The sequence below is a fragment of the Barbus barbus genome (assembly GCF_936440315.1).
Source record: "Barbus barbus genome assembly, chromosome: 47".
Classification (NCBI taxonomy): Eukaryota; Metazoa; Chordata; class Actinopteri; order Cypriniformes; family Cyprinidae; genus Barbus; species Barbus barbus.
Genome location: NC_136725.1, coordinates 5,315,321 through 5,321,243, shown reverse-complemented (window position 1 = coordinate 5,321,243; position 5,923 = coordinate 5,315,321).

Below are 5,923 nucleotides of genomic sequence, written 5' to 3'. Positions count from 1 at the left end.
AATAGTTCTTGTGATTTTGTCTATTGATAACAAATTGCACAGATTCATTATGGTGTTGATACTGTTACTGTAGAATTGCATAGAACCTTACAAGTTTTCATCTTGTCAGGTCATGGTGCTGTTGCAAATTCTTACCCAACTTTCTGTATTCCTCAGTAGAAATCGAGATTCATCAGACAGAACTATGTTCTCCATTCTTCAACTGTCCAGGTTCAGTGAGATTCAGCTTTCTGTTGTATGACCGAAGTGGAACCTGATGCAGTTTCCTGCTGTAGCTCATCAAAGAATGACTGAGATAATATTCTATTCAGAACAAATGTTGTTTTTGGTACCATTTTGAGTAAGTGAAGTGACATACTGCCAAGTATGGTGACCCATACTCGGAATTTGTGCTCTGCATTTAACCCATCCAACGTGCACACACACAGCAGTGAACACACACACACAGCAGTGAACACACACCCGGAGCAGTGAACACACACACACCGTGAACACACACCCGGAGCAGTGGGCAGCCATTTATGCTGCGGCGCCCGGGGAGCATTTGGGGGTTCGGTGCCTTGCTCAAGGGCTCTAACTTCGGTGCCTTGCTCTAAGGGTAAAACTCTAGGTACTGCTGCACATGAAAATTCTAAGAGATGAACAGTTTTTACAGAAATACTCAAATGAATCTGACACCAATCATGCCACGGTCTAAAGTCTAAATTACAGATCACACTTCCCCGTTCTGATGGTTGATCTCAACACGAAGATCTGAAAAATATGAAGTAGTTAGTGAAGGCTGTCCACTTGTTCTCAGACTAACATCAGGTTATCACTTTTTGTCTTATTATATATAGTAGTGAAAGAAAATATTTGATTCAGGTGATTTAGACATTTGACATGTGAACCTGGCACCAATCTTGCACAGATAATGCCAAAGCTTCTTAACCACAAACAGAGATCAGATAGTAGGACCTACTGTTTATTGAGTTTGAGACACAGCCAACAGAAGTAAACCATTTTGTTATCAGACCAATATACACTTAGTCACTTCACTAGCTTACAAATAGAATACACCCGGGGGGGAAACATGGGGAGAACATGCAAATTCGTATAGAAAGGCCTCCTGGTTAAGCCGAATTCAAACTGGGGACCTGTGAGGCAACAGTTATGGGTAGTTTTCGCCCGTTTTCGCGGATATGCGTAAACGCAAATCCTTTTGAAAACGTTGTCGTGTATACGTGAAACTTTTAAAAAATGCAAAGGAAAAACTTGGTTACACTTCATTTCGATAGTGCACTTTAGACATTCTACTAATAACTAAAGTAACTTTGGAACTTCATGTCAACTACATGTCAACTCATTCTCATTAATTTGCAACTACATGTCTACTAACTCTCAGTAGGGTAGGTTTAGGGTTAGTAGAATAAGTTGACATATACTTGCAAAGTTTCTCATAGTCAGTATGTTGTTGTCACAGAACGGCCAGGCTCATCACAAAACCAATTACCACGATCCGCCTCACCTGAGTTCTGATCACCTTCACTTGCACCTCATCACCGCTGCTATCACCACCCTCAATAAGAGCACCGTCCTACAAGGTCTTACGAAGCTACTAGGCTGAGTATACTACCTGTACTTCCCTACCTGTCGTACTTACCTTCTGCCTTGTTCCTCTTCATCCACCCCGCTCTCAGGAACCAGCTCCTGGTGACTACCATCTTCCCCAAGCTCGAAGTAACTCCGGTTCACCATGGACCTGCAAGTTAAGAAAGGGACGGTTAGAATCCTGACGATCTGTCACCAAACTCACGGAGAATCACCACTCACCTGTTCTCACATCATCCACCTGTGCTGGGAGATCACCAAAGCTGTTAATAAATATTATCACTTGAAATACTTACCTTTGTGTCCGACAGTTCCATAACAGAAGATCGGACCAAGACGGCATCAAGATGAGTGTTCCAGACCCGTTTCAGGAACTAGTCGACACACTCAAAAGAATTCTAACCCGTCCAGCTTCATCACCCTTGCCAGAATCAGTTCCCACTCCCGTCTCCACCATCGCCAGCTCTTCTTCTCCAGTCATGTTCGCCAGTCCCATGGCCCGACCAGCGCCCTACTCAGGTGATCCCGAGGAGTGCAATGGCTTTCTATTACAATGTTCATTAACCATCGACTTACATCCACAGATGTTCCTCACGGATCAAGCAAAAATAGCGTTTGTGGTCACTTCCCTTCAGGGACCTGCTTTAAGATGGGCAGAGACAATACTTCATCAAGCAGGACCCGCCACGCAGTCCTTCCTGCAGTTCGTCGCCCACTTCAGAGAGGTCTTCAGCAGCTCTCCCGGGGACTCCTCAGTCGGTGAGCAGCTGTATCAACTTCGACAGGGGTCTATGACGATCCACCAGTTTACCCTGAAGTTCCGCACATTAGCAGCTGCGAGCGGCTGGAATGAGCCCTCTTTAATAACCGCCTTCCGTCAAGGTTTGAATCCCCGTTTGAGATTACATCTAGCCGCCTATGATGATTCACATGGCTTGGAAAAGTTTATACAGCTCGCCATCCGCTGCTCCAATCGAATGAAGGCCTGCTTATCGGATACCAATGCTACCGCAGCCATTGTCACAGCTCCCAACCACCAGCCAGAGGTCAGCACCACCGCCGAACCCATGCAGACAGACATGTTTCGATTATCCCCCATGGAAAGGCAGCGACGTATAAACAATGGACCGTGTCTATACTGTGGCAGCCAGGAACATACGATCCTCTAGTTAAGCACTGTGTAGGACCCTTACAGCTCAGGGTGGGTCTACTTCATCTGGAATCTATCCATCTGCTGGTGCTTGAGGAATCTACTGTCGACATCATTTTGGGTCTGCCCTGGCTGGTAAAACATAACCCCGTGTTGTCCTGGAGATCTGGGGAAATCCTAAAATGGGGCTCGAGCTGCTTCCCACACTGCTTCCCGCAATTACCACTACCTAGACTTCAGAGCTCAAAGCAGTTATCGCTCTACTCAACTTCTGTGGAAAGCCCTGTGGAGCAGCAATCTACTGAGGTACCACCTGCTTATGTTTCCTTCCGTGATGTCTTTTGCCCCAAAAGAGCCTCACGCCTACCACCTCATCGGCCATGGGACTGTGCTATTGACCTAGTTCCGGGTGAGCCAGTACCACGGGGTCGGATATATCCCCTGTCACTGCCTGAACAGAAGGCCATGGAGGAGTATATTGAGGAGGCTCTTAATCAAGGATACATCGTACCATCAAACTCCCCTGCTGCCTCCAGTTTCTTCTTTGTGGCCAAAAAGGATGGAGGCCTCCGTCCCTGTATAGACTACCGTAAGCTCAATAACATAACCATAAAATATCGCTATCCCCTTCCTCTTGTCCCAGCAGCTCTTGAGCAACTACGCGATGCCACCATCTTCACTAAACTGGACCTCCGCAGTGCGTACAACCTCATTCGCATCAGAGAAGGGGATGAATGGAAGACCGCGTTTGTGACCCCTACTGGCCACTACGAATATAGGGTTATGCCCTATGGGCTTGTCAACGCTCCCTCAGTCTTCCAGAGATTTATGCATGAGGTGATCCGGGAGTTTCTCCACCGTTTTGTGATTGTCTACATCGACATATTAATCTACTCCCGGAGCCTGGCCGAACATCGCCACCACGTTGCGGAGGTCCTCCAACAACTCCGCAAGTTCCAACTATATCTCAAGGCCGAAAAATGTCTCTTCCACCAACCCTCCGTGCACTTCCTGGGCTATATCATTAGCAATGGTGGCATTCGCATGGACAAGAGGAAGGTGGAAGCTATCTCATCCTGGCCACGTCCCACTACCATAAAGGAACTTCAACGGTTCCTAGGATTTTCCAATTTCTATCGCCGCTTCATTGCCAACTATGAAGCAATGAAGTATATAGCTCTGTCTAGGCTATATAAATATTGCTTCAACCCTGGAAGTATGTGGAAATATTATGTCAATAAACACAGCGCTGATTTGTTTACAGCAGTAATCAAGGAAACATAGTTTGTCTGTTCCATAATCACCACCTGCTGTCAGAGAGTGAATTTGTAGTTTTGTTTAGTTTTTTGGCTAAAAAGCTAAAGTCAGACCATCCCGTTTGCTTTAAATCTTGAAGTTATATAATCTAATTAAAATAAATAAAAAACTGCTCACGCTACATGTAACATTTTTGTTTGGATTGTGATTAAAATGCAGTGCTTGCCTCTAATTTCAAATGGCTACAGATATTTTTTTAATCAGAATCGTTTCATTTGCTTGTAAAAAAAAAAAAAAAAAGGCAGTTGGAATGGTGTCACGGTGTACACTCGAGGAGGATACAGGAACATGCAGACGAGGATGTAAACTCAGATAACAGTCTTTAATCACTCCAAACATGGCATGGCAGGGCAAGACAAGGCAAGGTAGACACAGACAGGAGCACCGGGGGGTAACGAGTAGACCAGACCAAGTCTAACAGAACAGACAGGACTTAAATACAAGGGATAATCATAGATAATGAGACAAACACAGCTGGACAATAATTAACTAATAATCACACTAAACGAGGACAGGAAACAAACCAAATATGGACACAAGAGGGGGGAACACATGACACACACAACAGAGGACTGACAAATGGTATATACAGGAGGTATACACACACATAAACACGCACAGTTTTAGAGTGTGCATGTGTGTGTATATATTTTGAATGACATTGTATACATGGGTGATTCTGATTGTAGTGGTGGGCCGCATGGACCAAAAATGCCAGGACTGATTTTTGTCCCAGTCCAGCTCTGGGCATATATGGTAGTTTTTGCCAACTAATTCATTTGACACAAACCTCACTGTACATTATGTGTATTCTCTAACCACTGAGTGTACATCGGTTGTACACTTGTTATTGCAGTGCATAATGGAATTGATAACGTCCACTATGGTTTTATCATTTAAAGGTATAAGGGAGAGATTTTGGGCATAGCCTAACTGTCTGAAAGAACCAGTTTGCAGAAAAGAATCAGATTTCTCTGTTTTGCCGAGGCTCGAATCTAATCTGTGTTGAGAATCGAATCTAATGTTATCTTAGGTAAAGCTAGTTAAATGTTTATTTTTTTCATGACTGCCAATATACTTCTGATTTTAAATCAAAGAAATCTGGAACATGGGATATGAAGAACACCATAAACAGCAACAATAATCAACTAACTCAAAATACAAACACAGGGCAATATGTATATGGAAAAACTAACAAAATATATGTCATATAAATATTATACCTAATAACTATTTGTAATATACATGTACATACTTTTAAAATGATTTTGTAACACCACATGATTATTTTAATTAACTGTGAAAAAAAGATAAAGGGTGATTAAAAACTGTGCTAAACCTAAAATAATTTTTACAGATGCTGTACAGCTACAAAATACCTTAGTATACACTTTAAAATGTAATAACTTGACATTGTACAAAGAGTATGAGTGAAATGTCAGTGGCAAAGCAACTAGGGGGGAAAGAGAACAGAGTGCATAGGGCCCAGAGTCTGCGAGGGGCCCGACTGAGTGAAGTGATTTCAAGGGGGCCCCATAGCAAATTCTGTGCATTGAGCCCAGAAAGAATCTGGATATGTTCAGATGTAACTCTCATGAAAGATGATACAGTGCCACCTACTGTGGACTGACTGGAGTGACATGGACTTGTGTTTAGAAGACCTGAGCTGTAGGAGTCTGAACTTATAGAGAAATGTACGGTGGCCAAGAGAGCTCAACGCGCTGCAACTTCAGAAAACACATGCAAATAGAAAAAAACACCAGCAAATCAAGAAAACATCTTCATCATTTTGACAGCACATGCGCTGCAAATCGTCACAACACATGCAAATTAAGAAACGTGCTGCATGGACCACAATGGAAATGT